This window comes from Pinus tabuliformis, chromosome 5_2 (genome assembly GCF_031772625.1).
Source record: "Pinus tabuliformis cultivar Carrire ecotype Pingquan chromosome 5_2, CPIR1, whole genome shotgun sequence".
In the NCBI taxonomy this organism is placed as follows: domain Eukaryota; kingdom Viridiplantae; phylum Streptophyta; class Pinopsida; order Pinales; family Pinaceae; genus Pinus; species Pinus tabuliformis.
In genome coordinates this window covers 591,322,442-591,339,162 of record NC_142306.1, presented here as the reverse complement: position 1 = coordinate 591,339,162, position 16,721 = coordinate 591,322,442, and positions in this window count along the sequence as shown.

Sequence of the window (16,721 nt, the reverse complement as noted above, 5' to 3'; positions counted from 1 at the left end):
AGCTGCTTGGCTCTGATCTGTGCCTTGCTTGTGCCTTGCTTGCATCTGAGTAATGATGGGTTCGCTCTGGTCTTCTGCTTAAATCCTTGACAACTGGTGTTTTTCTTTGACAGCGCTCTCACAATACCTTCTGTTCTCTCAAAAATACAGCAGTTCTTTCTTCAGCTGTGGCTCACAATACGCTGGAGTGGTTAGGCTTAATTTCCAGAAAACTAACAGTCCACTGCAGCAGACTAACAGTGAACTGCGAATTAAACTGGATTCAACCCTCTGTATCCAAAAAACTAACAATCAATTGCTAATTAAACTCCATTTAACGGACGGTTTGAAAAAATTACATTTAACCCGAGTTCGAAAAAATAAATTTAACTGCAAGTCTATCTGGAAACGGCGAGAAGAAACGGTTTCGTTTCGCGGGAAACTGTTTCTTGCCCGTGGAAACGAAAACGGCCGTTGCAGACGGCGTTTCTAGCATGGTTGCGTTTCTCCGAAGGTTTCTGCCCAGAAACAGCGGACATCGTCCCGTTTCTGGTAACTAGGGTTCTTGAAGGTGAAACTACAGGTAGGTCATATTTGAGATACATGCAACGACTCCTTTGCCAAAAATGCAGAGACGTATTATGAGAAATGAACAGAACTCGCATAATTTTCTGTTTCACAAATTCCAAGATTGCTATAACACTCATTTTTCTGTTAAAGAAGAATGACCCATAACCGTCTCTTCAATATGTTGCTTATCCGCCAAGACAGAAATCTTAAATGTCAACAGTATATGCCCATAATTTTCCTGGTCCATTAGTTCGCTGGGATAAGGATTTAGAGATTTACTTGTCTTTGGCTGGCCAGCTGGGATAACAAAAATATCTTCGTCATCTTCCGTAGGGTTAAGGGCAAATTGTCCTTGTAGGGTTGCTTCTTCACCTTCAAACACCTGTTCTTTGCCTTCGTTTATGTCAGTTGATGCAATTTGCAGACCTCCAAAATTTTCTTCAGCAACGTTATTAATTCCTGTGACAAGTGTGTATTTGTGCTTCAGTTTTTCTTTATTTCAATCTTCAGTGAAAGAGCCTGATGCAGAGGGGTTTCTGATCGAAAGCCACTGTAAGGATAATGTACGTGAGGGACATCTACCTCATGGACTGGATCCACATTCAATGTTGAAGCATGTAGCCATTCATGGACTGGATCCACATTCAATGTTGAAGCATGTAGCCATTGTTATTGATGGTACCTCGCTGTGGGGCAGAGAAAGGAGGTTTGCCAGCAACTGCAGGACATGAAGTAGGCAGGAGAGCACCCAATGAAATTCTTAAACTATCCTGCAAGTGGGGAATCAAAATTCTGACTGTGCTTGCTTTCTTGACAGACTAATGGCTTTGACCAAAGAATGAGGAAGGTGGGGGCCGAGGCAGAGGAGGCGTCTCAATGGTACAAGGCGCATCCAGGGGAATATTCAATATGCTTTGAATTCGTCCGCCAATTGTTGGATAATTATGGGAAAGGCCTTCTAGGCCTGAAAAGGAAACATACAGATCCATTTACTCTTATGCACTTAGATGTAATAGATGAAAGTAGCATCAGTGTGGTGACAAAAACCTTTACAGAGACTCATGGATAGTTAGATCTTTTAGTCCATACTTCTGGAATTCTTTGCGTTCCAACTATTTTGAAGCCAGATCTTAGAATATCATAACCTAAATGGCAATTATCTCAGTGGATCAGCACATCAGGAACCTGTCATTACTATTGAGAACTGCAATGAAAAGGGCTACTCTGTTGTTAGTATCTAATGTAGAGACAGACCAAAGTTGCTATTTGGTACCATCTATAATCTGACAGAATGCGGGATGTTCTCTTTCATGCTTCAATCACTTCCAATTTACCTTATGCATTGCAGGAATATTGCATTATGCCCAAAGTTGCTATTTGGTACCATCTATAATCTGACAGAATGCGGGATGTTCTCTTTCATGCTTCAATCACTTCCAATTTACCTTATGCATTGCAGGAATATTGCATTTGGCATATGGATGGTTGTATTCTAAGCACTGCAGATGAGACAAAAAAATTGTCAAGTTCTTGGAGGCTGCAAGAGAATGCAGGGCATCTAAGGGCCTGAGTCTTGAGCTGTGTACGAGTGGAGCAGGCCATTTTCAAGTAAAAGAAAGGCCGACAAGAGCATACGTGACAACCAGGGGAGATAAACGATCAACTTATTCTATGTCAGAGATGCTTATTCTGGAAATCTTTCCATGAATAACGATGTGAAGTTAGTTGAAGCTATGAGGAGGAAAATTGGCCATACAATGTCTCTACAGGTTAAGAATATGCCAGGTGACATGGCTTGTAATCCTCTCCCAATCAATGCCAGATCAAAATTTATCTTTTCTTTTGCTATTTTACTCAAGGGCCAGCTTGACCGCCTCCCATACAATTTTTGCATGATTAAGTTCTGACATGATTAAGTTCTGAATCTCCATGACAGAATGCTTACTGTTCTGGTGGTCTTCTGTTGTTCTCTTAATTGTGATTTACTATTCTTTAGAATATCTGAAGGTTAATTTTTGGTATGTTCTATGCTTAGAGCAAATTTACTTCAATTTTCATATTAGCTCAATATCAAATCTAGATTAGCAATCACATTTAGCATGATTGTAAAATGCAGATAGAACATAAACATAAATCGCAGAAAACAAGCCAAGACAAGAGGACACAAGATGTGGCGCCAGCCACGGACAAACCCCAATGTGGGGAAACCCTTGATCATTATTCTTATGTTCTTCAATAGTTCAGCAGAGAGATAGTACATATACATCAGAAGTCTACACTTTGACTTGACAAGATAAGAGCAGAGATCTTCACCATGAAGATAACATAATGAGTTAGCTGATTTGAACTCAGGTGAAGGCATATTGCTTCAACTGATCCTCCAAGGTGACTCCATCACCATGCTGCACCTGACACTGTGCTGCACCCAATCACTGAGCTGCTCTCATCACTATACTGCTCCCATCATTGAGCAATACCTCATCATCATGTTGAACCCATCATCAACAAACTGCTGCAATGCATCATGCTGCTGCTGAACATCCATGCCCATCATCACCATGCTGTACCATTGTGCTGCACCATACTGCACCATGCTGCCTCCATCATGCTTTCATCTACATCATTATGCTGCACCCAATATACTGAATCTAATATGCTGGCCACAACGGTCATTGCATTCATCAAAGCATTCATTATTCATGCTGCATCCATCCAAGTATGTTGCATCTAAATATACTGTGCTGTACACTGCAATACTGTCATGGAACAGACTTAGCTGCTTGCTATGGCTTGCAGCCCAGCAAAGCAGCTAGCTGTAGCAACCCTTCAAATCAAGCTCATCACCAATATGCCCAGACAGTCCTTAACATGCTTATCATCTACAGCATCATGACAGCAATGTCTTCCAATCAGCCTTATTACTGCACAGTCACCTTTCCTTACAGCGCAGTATATACATCCTCCTTTTGCTGTTAGATGAACCCCTTGTTGACTGCGGCCTAGAACAGCGAGTTAGGAATCTCCTTAAGGGCTTAGATAAGGCAGTGTGTAGATTTCTTATGGACAGCGTTAAGGTCTTTACCATGACTGCATTTAGGGCAGCGTTAGGGCATATAGGGACAGCGTTAAGGTCTTCTACTTAACTGTAAGTAGGGCATCTTCATCTCAGCGTTGGGGGCTATTGCAACCAGCATATTCTAGTCCCTTGCTTGACTGTGTCCTAGTCCCTTTGACTGCGTCCTAGTCCCTTGTGTGACTGCGTCCTACGGTACATAAACATCTCTCCTTGCTGCGTTATAGAATCCCTTTTTGGACAGCGAAGGAGCCTCCCTAAGTCTCCTTCATGACTGCGGTTATGATCTCCCTTTTGGACTGCGGCTATGACCCAACCAGGACAGCGTATTAGACTTCTTCATAGACTGTTAGGGCTTCTCCATAGGGCAGTGTATTAGACTTCTTCATAGGCTGTTAGGGCTTCTTCATAGGGCAGCGTATTAGACTTCTTCATTGGCTGTTAGGGCTTCTCCATAGGGCAGCGTATTAGATTTCTTCATTGGCTGTTAGGGCTTCTCCATAGGGCAGCGTATTAGATTTCTTCATAGGCTGTTAGGGATTCCCTACTTAACTGTAAGTAGGGCATCTTCATCTCAGCGTTGGGAGCTATTGCAACCAGCATATTCTAGTCCCTTGCTTGACTGTGTCCTAGTCCCTTTGACTGCGTCCTATTTCTTTGTGTGACTGCGTCCTAGGGTACATAAACATCTCTCCTTGCTGCGTTATAGAATCCCTTTTTGGACAGCGAAGGAGCCTCCCTAAGTCTCCTTCATGACTGCGGTTATGATCTCCCTTTTGGACTGTGGCTATGACCCAACCAGGACAGCGTATTAGACTTCTTCATAGACTGTTAGGGCTTCTCCATAGGGCAGTGTATTAGACTTCTTCATAGGCTGTTAGGGCTTCTCCATAGGGCAGCGTATTAGACTTCTTCATTGGCTGTTAGGGCTTCTCCATAGGGCAGCGTATTAGACTTCTTCATAGGCTGTTAGGGATTCTCTATAGGGCAGCGTATTAGACTTCTTTGTGGCTGAGATAAGGGCTGTCCTCCATGACAGCGTAGAGCCTTCTCCATCACAGCTTCTACGGCGTCTCCTATTAGGGCAGCGTATCACTTAGGGCACTCTCTCTAGATCTCATCTTCATCAAACACAAAACAGAATGAAGAGAGATCACAAGAGTGTGTGTCCAAATGACTAACAAGCCACCTCTTTTTATACTAAAACGTTGAGCACAAGTGGGGGCAATTTGGTTGCTGGCCAACCATGACAAATTGTCTCATAACACAAATAAATTCATATCTCCATGAATACATGTCGGAATCAGATGATCTTTAGATCAATCCTACACCTCTCGACGAGAGGAATCCAATAAAAATATCAACTGCCATGAATATGATGACCCACATGGAGTTTGGCCCTAGTTGCCAATTTTAACACTGAATCAAGTATACTTTATATTTTACTTGCTTATAAAGTATTCAACAACTTGCAAACAATGAGATCATTAAATACATTTAGGTTTGGAAAGTCATGGAGTTACAATAGGAGCATCAATGAGACATTCTTATAGTTATAGTCAGATCGTTGGTCTTCCCATTGTCCCCACTAATGAGGAATGCAGGCTTAATATTCAAAGGGATTACCTTATCTAGACAAGCACATGCAACCTCTATGAGTATTTGAGGGGAGATAATAGCGGTTCTGCTAAAGAGATCATCTATGCATATCCTTCCAGTATTTGAACTAAGGAGGAGATCCAACCGCTTTGTGCTCAAGTTCTACATGAGTTAGACAGCTGCATTCTTAGTTACTTTGCATTTCACTGGGAGCATTCTAAATATCACTGTTTTACAAGCCGGCCGATTCGAAACCGACTCGGCCGAGTCGAACCGAGTCATTAGCCTGAGGAGTGACCCGGCCACCTAACCGGTTCGGTTGACCGAGTCACACATGACTCGGTCAACTCGGCTGGGTCCGTTATGACTCGGCCGAGTCACAGTTGGGATGGCTGGGCAGCGTAAAAGTTAAAAAAAATTCGTTTTTTTGGTAATTTTTCAAATGTTTAATGCAGTTTATGGATTCCAAAGGGTAATAGTAATTTGTTAAATGCTTTTGGGGTCCATTTTCCCCTCCCAAACCCTATTTAAGACACCCAAATGCTCTCATTCACTCACAGCAGTCTTATGCATTTGAGTGAGAGTCTTCTTTGAGAATTAGTGAGCAGTTCTTGAGCTTGTTTTGGAGCAGCAGTGAGGAGTCTTGGAGGAGCATTGTAGCTGGAGTGAGGAGCTTCTTGGGCAGCCATTTGGAGCAGCATTGAGGAGCTGATTCTTGGAGCAAGCTTGAGGAGGCAGTTTGTGCCTGGAGGTATTTTTTTCCACCTCTATAAATCTGTTTTTGCTTAGTAAATTTTAGGTGCATATCAAGAAAGCTTAGAGAGTGTTTTTTGTCAAATAAATGAACATTGAATCAAATTTTTTTTTTTTTTTCATTTTCAGATTGTTTTCCTAGTCAAAAAATGGCACCTAGAGCAAAAGATCCTGCTTGGGCATATGTTGAAATGGTTGATAGTCAGATGCATTGCAAATTTTGCCATAGGAAAATTAAGGAAGGTCATGGGGGCATTAATAGGTTGAAACAACACTTGGCAGGGATTAGAGGCCAAATTACCCCATGTACCTTGAAACAACACTTGGCAGGGATTAGAGGCCAAATTACCCCATGTACCTCATCAGAAATTGGGGAGATTAGAAAGAATTTGTTGGCCAGCTTTGAGAAATTTAAAGAAGATAAGGCTAGGAAAAAAGAGATACAGGCTGAAATTGGGAGGAAGAGGGAGATCCAAAAAATGATGGCTACCAACCCCCACTATGATTTTGAGGGTTCTTCCTCTATCCCTCAAATTGAGGCATCCAACCCTTTCCGTTATGTTCCTCCCTCTTTTGGTTCTGTTCAAGATAAGGGAAAGGGTAGAATGAAGGGTGATGTGACTATCAAAAGTTATTTCACTCCCTCCTCTCCATCAGATGCACATGGTCCTGAAGTTAGTAAAGGTCAAATTCAGCCCACTTTAGATGACCATTGGAAGAAAGAATTGAGGGAGACTGCTTGTGACTACATAGCTAGATGGTGGTATGATGCTGATATCCCCTTTAATGCTGCTTGTTCACCATATTATGAGCCTATGTTTGATGCCATACATGCTGCTGGAAAAGGCTTCAAAGGCCCTACTATGCAAGAGCTAAGGGGGTTTCGTTTGCAGAAAGAAATTCAATCCATTAATGAGTATTTGCAAGAGTTTAGGGACTCATGGGCAAGAACAGTGTGTACCATCATGTCAGATGGATGGACTGATCAAAGAAACCGTACCATCATAAACTTTCTTGTCTTCTGCCCACAGGGAACCATGTTTTTAAAATCAGTTGATGCATCTGATAAGGTAAAAGATGGCCACTTGTTGTTTCAGCTATTGGATCAGGTTGTTGAGGAGGTGGGGGTGGCTAATGTTGTTCAAATCATCACAGATAATGCCTCTAACTATGTTCTTGCTGGTAAACTGTTAGAGGAGAAACACAAGACCATCTTTTGGACCCCATGCGCTGCACATTGCATAGACCTCATGCTTGAGGATATTGGAAAATTAGATTGGGTCAGAAACACTGTAGATCATGCCAAAAGCATAACAAAATTTATCTACAATCATACACTGGTTTTGAGTTTCATGAGGAAACACACTGGAGGCAAGGATATTATTAGGTCTGCCATCACTAGATTTGCTACACATTTTTTGACATTGCAATCTATGCTTTCCCAACATAGAAACTTGCAAAAGATGTTTTTCAGTGATGAATGGAATCAAAGCAATTGGTCTAACAAACCAGAAGGCAAAGAATTGAAAAGGAAAGTCCACGAAGAAACATTTTGGAGAAAGGCAGCAGAGATTGTGAAGCTTGCTGAGCCACTAGTTAAGGTGTTGCGGTTGGTGGATGGGGAAAGGTTGGCTATGGGCTTCATTTATGAGGCTATGGATCAAGCAAAGGAGCAAATAAAGACAACATACAAGGATAGAGTGGCAAAGTATGGGCCCATTTGGGCAATCATTGATGAAAGATGGAACAATCAACTCCATCGCCCTATACATGCAGCTGGGTATTTTTTGAACCCACGGGGAGGTCAGAGAAGGACTGGTTGATTGCATTGAACGCATGATCCCATCGGAGTCTGATCAGCTGGAGATACATCAACAGGTCACATCCTTCAGCAATGCAACAGGTACCTTTGGGAAGAACCTAGCAAAGATTGCAAGAGAAGCAAATGAGCCAGGTAAGCAAAAATTTCAATTTTCAATTTCTTAATAGTTTTACTTTTTTTATTAAAGTTTGTTAAATCATTTATAATTTGAAAGTTAGATATAATTTGTAATTTTGTTGAGCTTCAGCCTTCATCTAACTCATAATTCATTACACTCCTATGTTTTTTGCAGCACAATGTTGGGAGGCCTTTGGTGGCCAGTGCCCTGAATTGCAAAGGTTTGCAATTCGTATTTTGAGTCAAACTTGCAGTGCATCTGTGTGTGAGCGCAATTGGTCTGTCTTTGAGAGGATTCACACAAAGAAGAGAAACCGTTTGGATCAAAAACGGTTGAATGATCTAGTTTTTGTCCAATACAACCTTCGGCTCAGACGAAACCAATTGCTGAACAAAAGACCTGATTCAGATCCCATTGTGTTGAAAGACATTGATCCAACATCAGATTGGGTAGTGGAGAGTCGTCCACTAGTGTTTGATCCTGATGAGGATCTTGATGAACTTGAACATGTTGTTCAACTTCAGCCTGTTCAGTTGAATGCAGATCCCAATCCACCAGCCTCAGTCTCACAGCCAGCAAGGACTCCAGTTGTAGGTGCTTCCTCTGCTCAGCCACAACAGAAGCGCAGCCGCATATCTACTCTATCTCAGCTTGCATCTGCTGCACAACCTGCTAGTGGTACTGGTACCACTTCTACAGTTGCAGTTGGAGACGATGATGATGATGATGAGGAGCCATGGGGCCCCTTGTCTGACTCTGATGATGATGATCCAGAGATTGGTCGAGATGATCTTGGCTCCTCTGGCAGTAGCTACTAGCCAGTAGTACTAGTATTGCAGTCTGGTCACCATCACAGTTTACTTTTGTTGTAGAGGCCATTTCTAGCCTCCTTGGTTATTTGTATTTTGTTTTGAGTCTTTGATCATGTATGACAGTTGACTATGTATTGCCATTGGGTACCATTTTGATATAGTGGATTGGTTCATGAGCCTACTTTGATCATATGTTGTCTTCCATCTATATTATAATGCTGTGTGTTTGGGAACATGAATGAAAATCTTTAAAATTATGTTTAAAATATTTAAAATTATGTTTTTTAATAAAAAAAATAAACATTTAATGTATTTTTTACAACGACCGAGTCATTGAAATTGAGCCGGCCGAGTCATTACCGTTTCGGAGTCGTAGTCGGAGTCGATCCTCGGCCGAGTCGGAGTCTTAAAACATTGCTAAATATATTATTGACCAGGTTCTACGTGGTAATTCCAATTCAAAGAAGCTTTGGTCTGCCATCTTTTCTGCCACTGGGTAAATTGCTTTATGAAAATATGCATAATTTCTGTTGAGCTTTGACATTGAACAAGATTTAAGAATGTTAAGCAGTGTTTCCAAAGAATCAGGATTTGACGATTATGGTTATCAAGCATTCTAAAAGCTGCTTTCCTGAACTAGTTCAGTATTGTTCAGAAAACAACGTTTTAAATTGGTTACGAAGACTCTCAAGATATATATATGGTATTTTCTACTCTATTGGACATAATGAATGCCATTGCAAATCATTGAAATATTACTACTAAGATGAATGTAGTGGTGCCGGTGGATGCCCAGGGTGAAAGGCTCTGTGCTACTTCTGACTGGGGGTGGAATGGGTGTTGGCAAGAGTGCTGTAGTCAAAGATATAGTTGAAAGCTTATCGTGGTCACGTGCAACAAAAATGCAGTGGTAATAGAGACAAATATATTCAAGAAAACAGTTGTTGTCTATCAAGCTTTGAATTCTTGTGGGCAAGATGATTTGTTGGAAACTTCTGAACTAGTGCATCAAGTCTCCATTTATGCAGCAGCATCTCTTTTGGTCACCGCCTTGAATGAAGGTCATGATGTAACTATGTCCTGGGAACCAATTGTACTGCTGACAATTGCAATGGCCCTAGACGTTCATGGTAGACGATACCGCATGAGTCTAGGATTTCAAGTAAGAGATCTGATCATAAACAGCAAGAGGGTGCACTTTTCAGGAGCTATGTCAACATTTTCAACAGCTGTTGGAGGGAGCTGCCATGAGAGATACACAGCACAATGAAGATATACTCTTAACAGAGATATCAACAACAAAGGGCATTGTGAAGAGGTTGTTTTTAGCAGCAAAGAGGTGCTTCATTGAGGAGATGAAACTAGTACCCTGAGGGCTTTGTCCAATTCTATTATATGCATTAGTTACAGCAGCATGAGGGCACTATCTCTTTTGTAAACATAGCAGCATTTAAGGCACTGAAAACCACTATATTATGATCTGTTATGGTAGATATGACAACATACTATTTTGAAACCTGTCCAGTATTAAAACCCTGACACAACAGCAAGTCTGACACACATCAGCAGCAGTTGCACTCCATTTGGGTGTTGTCTTCATGCCCTTATGACAACTCTTACATAAAGGGCAGTTTCTAGGAGCAAGTTAGATCTCATTCTATTCTTGACAAGACAGGAGGGTGCATTTCCTTTGAGTTACAATCACCTTCACTTGCCTATTCTAAGCATTGGCAGCCAGCTGACTCATTTGATCTGTAATTACTAATTATTATGGCAGCATGTGGAGTTATAAGTCCTATTCTCGGCTAGAGATGTTGACCAGTGTGCCTGTTACGGACTGCCCACAAGCATTTGGTCTTGTCCTGCAAGCTGCGAGTAGAAAGAGTAAGGGGAATAAAACAGTTCCCTTTTGGATGATGATTAAGTAGATTACCTTCAACAGTATAGTGTGTGTAGCAGCTTTATATCAGCAATCAAGGAGAGATGATTATCTTGGACTTACGTACGCTCTTGGATGGAAACACACAGGCTTGTAAGGTGTCTATTGCAAATGAGTTCCCAACATTTGAACAGAGTTCTTGGGTATCTGAGTTAGTTTGGAATGGTCAAAATTTCCAGGATTAAGGACAGGGGAAACAGTGCATCGAGGTTCTGCAACCTAAATGCCAAATTGGAAATAAGGGTAACAATAGTAATGTTATATGCAGGAGTAGTTCTTCGTTGAGGAAGCGCTTAAGTGCCAGATGTGGTTTTCTCATTGACTGTAGTGTTACATTGAGAGTAACTTCTTGCTGCCAGTCACGTGTTATATGGTGGATTCTCTGTTCTAGAAAGAACAATGACAAGGCACTTATATGCAGAATGTGCCTTGCTCATTCGCTAAAATTTTACCTTGTGCATATTTCTTGTTGTTAATAGTGCATTACATGGCTGTTTTGCTCTTTTGAAGCAGAATATGTTTGTGAGTTAATTGTTACAAGAATTAATTCTATTTTATTTTCATGTCTTATCAGGTAAGATGGAGATTGTGCCATGTTGTGCATCCATCAATGCGGGGCATGACGAAGAGCTCTGGATCCTGTTAGTGCAAAGGGAATTGAGGATGCCTTGAAATAAAGACATCAGTGTAGGGTATGAACAGTGGACTTGCAATATGCCAACTACAAGTATGAAGGCATGGAGGATACATCACATGTGACAGCAGTTCTTGTAAGATAATTGAGTGCACTAAGGACAATGCATAAATAAGGCGGGGGGGGGGATGTAACATTCCCTATTCGACCCTTGAGTTGTAAACACCATGTACATGTGAAATTAAGGCTGGTGAGCCAGAACATAAGAGTTTGGCTAGTGAGCTGGGTTATAATTAATTAGGCTAGTGAGCCCAGAGTTGTTTCTAGGGTGATACTCCTATCTATGTGTTGGTGTCGGTGTGCCCACATGTATGTGTTTTTTATTTATTCTATGAGCCTAGAAATCTTGATGTGGTGAAGATGTTTAATTTGTGAATATTAATAAACACATAACAATTGCTAGCAGACCTAAACAAAAGAGTATGGGGGGCTCATGACTCCACGACAGGGTATGGATGAAAAGGTTATGTTATAATATTATAACATTAAATAAAAGGAAAAGTTTATAAAAATGGTTCTCCCCTATTCAGACTCGGGGGGTTGGTTAGTCAATGATTCCTACAAGCAGACTAGTTGGTGAGCCTGTGCAGGGGTTCTGTAATCGATTGCGCAGATTTTTAGTCGGTGTGTCCCGTGCTTGGACTTTGGAACCGACAACAGTTCTGGTGGTCGGTTGGTGAGCCTTGGAAGGTGGGTATCATAGAGGGATTCGCCATCCCGGAGAAGGGTGTGCCTTTTTGGTTTTGGAACTGATCGACAAGTCGAATTGGTTATGGCCTGGAGGGTGCCTGGAGCCCTGAAGCAACATGACTATTGGGTTGACACCTTGGTGATTAGCTTGGAGGGTGCTTGGAGCCCTAGAGAAACATGAATGTTGGGTTGGCACCTTGGCCGAGGAGGTACGATTATTATCAATTACCATTGCCTGTGGATTTGGTAGCCCCAACTTAGGGGTGACTTGTGATTGAGAGTTTATGAACCGCAAGGTCTATGGTTGGGAGGAACGTCAGAGGTTCCCAATGAACCAACAACATTCATAGATAAGTATTTGAGAATTGGTTTTATATTGATTCCGCTGCATTTACACATGGTCGTGTAATCTTGTGGTTAATTATGCTCAATTTGTGTATTGTGGTTAAATTATGCTTATATTTCTGGTTATGCTTGGGAACAATAAAATTTGTTAAACGTATTTGGTCTATATATATATATATATATATATATAATCTAGTTTAATTTTCGCCTAAGGTTTCGAGTGAAAAGGTAAAATTTCGGGGTTTGTTTGAGTGGCTTCGCCCCGAGTGGCTAGGGACGTTAAAGTCACTCTTAACCAACTTTAGTAATATAATAAAAGAATAAGTAATATGGCTTTAGTAGTACATAATGGTACATATGAATGGGCGATAACCACTGTACTATTTACATCAATAATTCTAACAACTATCCCTTGACATGAACATGGTGCCACGATGAGAAGTCATTACAATACCCAACTACAAAATTCACTTCCCTCATTAATGTTGAGTAAAGGGACAAATCACCCTGCCTGAACTCTACATCACTCCATAAAACCATTAAGATAATTAATTATTGGAACTAATCTACACAATGATTTAGGTGGGGGATGTTTTATTTTGATGGGGAGATTATAATATTGAGTAATAGCCTATGGTAGAGAAGATTCCTCCTAATAGAGCATGAATGGACAATCAATAAACTCTACTACATCAATAAGAGTGTAGATACCCCACATAGGTATAGGTCTGGATCTATTTGAAGGAAGGGTAGTTGATATAGGTGAATCATGTAAACTGTTGACATCCTCAGTAAAAAATGGAGTCAAATTGCTAGGGACATTTGCAACATGAGGATTGTATGAACCAATGACAAGAGCATTTTCATCTACACCATTCGCTGTTGGGATGAGCCATTTATAGGTGTATCGTGAAAAATTGAAGAGGCATCTAGAAGAGAAATATTGGATGAGTCTCTTCTTAGACATTATAAAATAGATACTTTGGGGTGTACATATTGAAGTAAAGAGAGGACCAACATCATGTCGCGAAGGATAAGGTTCCATTAAAACACAACAATAATCATATGGAGGAGGATCTGCATGGTGATGAGAAACAACATGATCCATGGAGTCATGCTTAGTAGAATCTTTTGTAAGAAGTTATGGGAAAGATCATGGTGATTCATGAGTAGGAGCCTCCTAAAAAATGACCTCTTTATATTCAACCACCTTGTGCGTGGTGGGGTCATAAAGGTGATATCCCTAAAATTTTCACCATTGCTAACTAATGTGTTGAAAGGATCTATGGATGGGGATGTGTTTCACCTTTCATAGCAAGATAGACCCATATATTAGATCTAGAAACTCTAAAATGTGATATAGAAGATTTGTTTCTATACAATTTATCTCGAGTCATACCAATGACATCATGAGTAGGTGTTATACTAATGATATGGGCTATGAAAATGATTTCCTTTTTCCATAATGAAAGCTTGCAACATCTTCTCAGAGTGAAGCATGGAATGAGCCATCTCCATGATAAACCTATTCCTTTCATTATGTTGCATCTTTTTGTAGAGTGTAAGGAATTATTCTCTACCAAAATATGCCCTAAGATACAGTGAATCACTAGAAACCATTGCTAATATATTCACCTTTATCATCAATCCTTGGACACTTTTTCCTGTTGCTTTAATTTTCCACAAGATATTTGGATTCTTAAATTTTTTCAAACTTCTCTTCCTTAGATTTAATGGTGTACACCCAAAGAAAGTGGGCGAAATAATCAATGACGGAGAAGAAGTACTTAAGTCCCACAATATAAGATGTATCCATTGCTATCACTTTAAAATGATCACTTGCAACATTTCTAACAATCTTATTGAAATATATCACTAATGGAATGCTTAACCTTCATTTCAACACCTTCCCACCCCATATGATGTCTTAATCATTAAAAACAACAATGTCAAACCATGAATTTGCTTTTGAATTTTGTAGCTATGGTCAGTCTTTATAATTGTTATTTTAGCCCTCCAAATAAATGTAATAATATATTTAAGACATGTTCTTCATGTCGACCTCAAAAAGAGGGAAATTTGAATGTGGATGTGGATCTGTTTCACCTTTCATAACAAGATAGACCCATATATTAGATCTAGAGACACTAAAATGTGATATAGAAGATTTGTTGCTATACAATTTATCTCGAGTCATACTAGTGACATCATGAGTAGGTGTTATACTAATGATATGGTCTATGAAAATTATTTCCTTTTTCCATAATGAAAGCTTGCAACATCTTCTCAGAGTGAAGCATGGAATGAGCCATCTCCATGGTAGACCTATTCTTTCATTATGTTGCATCTTTTTGTAGAGTGTAAGGAATTATTCTTTACCAAAATATGCCCTAAGATACAGTAAATCACTAGAAACCATTGCTAATATATTCACCTTTATCATCAATCCTTGGACACTTGATTTTCTTGTTCCTTTAATTTTCCACAAGATATTTGGATTCTTAAATTTGTTCAAACTTCTCTTCCTTAGATTTAATGGTGTACACCCAAAGAAACTGGGAGAAATAATCAATGAAGGAGAAGAAGTACTTTAAGTCCCACAATATAAGATGTATCCATTGCTATCACTTTAAAATGATCACTTGCAACATTTCTAACAATCTTATTGAAATATATCACAAATGGAATGCTTAACCTTCTTTTCAACACCTTCCCACACCATATGATGTCTTAATCATTAAAAACAACAATGTCAAACCATGAATTTGCTTTTGAATTTTGTAGCTATGGTTAGTGTTTATAATTGTTATTTTAGCCCTCCAAATAAATGTAATAATATATTTAAGACACGCTCTTCATGTCGACCTCAAAAAGAGGGAAATTTGAATGTGGATGTGGATGGGTTTCACCTTTCATAGCAAGATAGACCCATATATTAAATCTATATCACTAAAATGTGATATAGAAGATTTGTTGCTATAACCAGTGACATCATGAGTAGGTGCTATACTAATGATATGGGCTATGAAAATTATTTCCTTTTTCCATAATGAAAGCTTCCAACATCTTCTAAGAGTGAAGCATGGAATGAGCCATCTCCATGGTAGACCTATTCTTTCATTATGTTGCATCTTTTTGTAGAGTGTAAGGAATTATTCTCTACCAAAATATGCCCTAAGATACAATAAATCACTAGAAACCATTGCTAATATATTCACCTTTATCATCAATCCTTGGACACTTGATTTTCTTGTTGCTTTAATTTTCTACAAGATATTTGGATTCTTAAATTTTTTCAAATTCCTCTTCCTTAGATTTAATGGTGTACACCCAAAGAAATTGGGAGAAATAACAATGAAGGAGCAAAAGTACTTAAGTCCCACAATATAGGATGTATCCATTGCTATCACTTTAAAATGATCACTTGCAACATTTCTAGCAATCTTATTGAAATATATCACTAATGAAATGCTTGACCTTCATTTCAACACCTTCCCACCCCATATGATGTCTTAATAATTAAAAACAACAATGTCAAACCGTGAATTTGCTTTTGATTTTTGTAGCTATGGTCAGTCTTTATAATTGTTATTCTAGCCCTCCAAATAAATGTAATAATATATTTAAGATATGTTCATCATGCCGACCTCAGAAAGAGGGAATTTGAATTTGCCTCCAAAATGTAAAGTCGACCCTCTAAGAAGGACATGCCAGCTTGCCCCTATAGACAAACCTCTTGGGTTCATTCAATCTATATATATATATATATATATATATATATATATATATATATTCCCATTTGACCTCAACTCTGTGCAAGCAAAATTTCGGATCACTCTTCTATTTATGCGAGCTTATTCTATGAGGTACACTGAGTCCTATTCTCTGAGAAAGACTGAGCTAAGGCAGAGTGAATTAAGGCAGCTCGAGACCTTGATCATTGTGGCAGAAGGCCAAGCTATAAGGTAGGAGGCTGGGATTTGAGGTAGGTAGAAGGCCGAGCTCTGAGGCGGACAAAAGACAAGTACAAACACAAACAAAAGACAAGTTCTAAGGCAGGTAGAAGGCCGAATTCGAAGCAGAATAAACCAAGTTTGTTGGGTAGCTTTATGACTTGTCTAAAGGGCAGTTTAACCAGGTGTGGCCAAGGCTTTGAATTTATGATTGACCTAATGTATCTCTATTGAACTTAATGATTTCTCTAAGAAAAGGGTTGTTAGGTTTTTCTCCATGTGGGTTTTCCTAGGGTAAATTCTTGTCTCTTGTTTAATTGTCTCTTTATGATCCCACTTGCATTTTGTTTCTACTATTGAAATCTTTTGTGTAA